This window comes from Acanthopagrus latus, chromosome 15 (assembly GCF_904848185.1).
Source record: "Acanthopagrus latus isolate v.2019 chromosome 15, fAcaLat1.1, whole genome shotgun sequence".
Classification (NCBI taxonomy): Eukaryota; Metazoa; Chordata; class Actinopteri; order Spariformes; family Sparidae; genus Acanthopagrus; species Acanthopagrus latus.
Window position 1 is genome coordinate 28,431,795 of NC_051053.1, and position 2,500 is coordinate 28,434,294.

The following is a 2,500-nucleotide window of genomic DNA, read 5'->3' on the forward strand; positions in this document are numbered from 1 at the left end:
GTGATTAAATCCTCCAGGTGAACTACCTCCCCTGGATGGAGAACCACTCGCACCATGTCAGTGCTACAACCCCCCAACTCTGTTAGACCTCAGGTCACATGATACAAATCTTCTTCTTAGACCTCTGAGGATGATGGACGCCATGACATCACAGGTCCAGCTGACTCAGAGGAGTGTTCTGGTCCTCACAGTGTGTGCAGCAGGTAAGTGATGTTACTGGGCCCGGGGTCAGACTGACGTCCATTGGAACTTCACATCTTGCCTCATAAATGTCATATTTAAACGTTTCCTTCTTCGTCAGCAGTAACCCTCTGACTGTTGTCTGTTTCCATGGTAACGGGGCAAACAGTAACTGCTGGCAGCTGAAGACAGACTGACCTCATCATGCAGATTTAGCAAAATGAAATCTGACTCATTAAAAATGGAGACAAAAAGGGCAACAGGACAACAATGGAAATTTACGTATTCTTTTAGCCATGCTAGCAGCACCAGTCTGTCCTAAATCAAGGAACATTAGCTTATGTTAGCATGCTAGCAGGCTAAACTAAGAGTGAACACGGTCAACAGTTTCCCTGCTAAACATCAGCATGTTAGCGCTATCTTTGCATGTTAGCATTTAGCTCACTGTGTCTGAGTGTATATCCTCACACAGCTATTAGCATGACTGTTAGCACGCACATCTGGCTCTATGAACAGAGACGGTGTCCAGTTTGGGACATTTCTGTCTGGATCTTCAGTAACATGTCGTTAGCATCCAGCAGATCATCACCTGCAGTCACATCACAGGTAAAACAGCCTCCTCAGTTTAACTTTATAGCGTTACACTTTCCATTGATTGGTTGTGTGAATACACTGTAGCCGTGCTGTGCTTCTGTTTCCTCCACCAGCCTCTCAGACTGCAGTCTATTTATATCTGCAGTGTTTGCTGCTGCATCGACCAGCGTCCCCTCAGGGATCAATACACTTTCATTTACTCTCAGTTTACCCGAGCCGAGGAGAATTATTTTTAATTCAACGCACCTCTCTGTTGTTGTTGTTGTTGGACTGAGCCGGTTCTTCATCGCTGCCTCTCTCTGGACAGAACGACTTTAAAAGGAAAGTGGACCATCAGGAGGAAACGCTGTCTCAGTGTGAGTGAGTCAGAATGAGAAGTGGTTGAACCACAGCGTGGTCGCCATCCACTTCCCTTACTGAACTCCAACTTCCCTTCAGTGGACCGCACTCGCTCAGGTGTTCCAGGAAGATGTTTGTTTTAAAGGGGAATTACACCTGTTTTACACATACAGCTCAGTTTATAGTTAATACAGATCTGCTGTGACCCTGATGATGTCACAGTGATGTCATCAGGGTGATAGATGACAGCTAGCAGAAAAGCCACGCCCCATTTTGAGTGAGATTGCAGTGTGAAAGTGTTGGTGCCGGAGGTGAAAAAGCGAGTAGAGAAAGTGGAGAAAGTCCCCAGACTCCCTTAACAAATGTGTCAGTTTAGTGAGTTGTTGAGTTGGAGACACTTTATAAACTCTGTGAAACTCTGTCTCTGACTCATTCTGCATTATTTGGACCTTCTTGTTCATTCAGCAAATGTTCTACATGAACTTCTTTCTGTCTTTGAGTAGAAACATGGAGTCTGTTTGTCTCAGTGATGGACGGGTTTGTTTCATACAGAGCAGGAAGTGACATCACATCAGTGAGGTCAGTGAAGAATGTGATGATCGGTTTAAATTTACAGGCATTTTTATTTGGGACAGTGATTGATGTTGCAGACAGAATCATTTATTTCTGAACATCTTGCTACTTTTGGACGAGTTGACTGAAAGTTTGAATTCTGTGTTAGCGTCAGCTGGACGGGTCGAGAGGATCGTCCGACACTCGCTGGTGTGATGCGGATGTTTCTGTCGGCGAGTCCTTCCTCCACCAGCACGACCCATTCATCCAGGACAGAAATAACCTCTCCACCAGCAGCCGGGGAACTTCACTCAACAGGACGTCAGGAAATTCTTGTTTTTTTTGTTGATGTTTTTTACCCAGCAGCCACTGGGGGCCGGTCAACGTCTGACTGCAGCGTCCACTTCCACTGACTGCACAGACGAGTGCAAGAGGAGAAAACTCGGCAGAGGACGTCTGAGAGGTGGACAGATTCTTTATCAGCTGCTTCTTTTATTCCACTTACAAACTAAATAATTTCAAATTAAATACAGAAAAGTTTTTTTTACAAAATTTCTCAATTCAAGGAACAAAAGTACTGAACCAGTCAGAAGTGAAGAAAGATGAACGGCGCAAAAAGTCAAACGACTGAAGCTGATTCAGTCGACAGTGAGCGAAGCGTTCAGATCATCGTCAGCACAACGACACAACAACACAACAACTGGCTGACTCACACGCAGCCGGAGACACTGACACACTGCAGCACTGAGCAGATGGACCTGAACAGAACCTGCTGACCAGGTTCTGTCAGGCTACAGACACTCTGATTTCACTAAATGAAACAAAGCAGATGAAA

The 2,500-nt window shown here is 45.3% G+C and overlaps 1 protein-coding gene across 6 annotated transcripts in view; it reads right to left on the reverse strand.

Moving 5' to 3' along the window:
* psda (pleckstrin and Sec7 domain containing a) overlaps positions 1–2,500 on the reverse strand; it is a 46,284-nt gene that overhangs the window by 18,506 nt on the left and 25,278 nt on the right. The window lies entirely within an intron of this gene.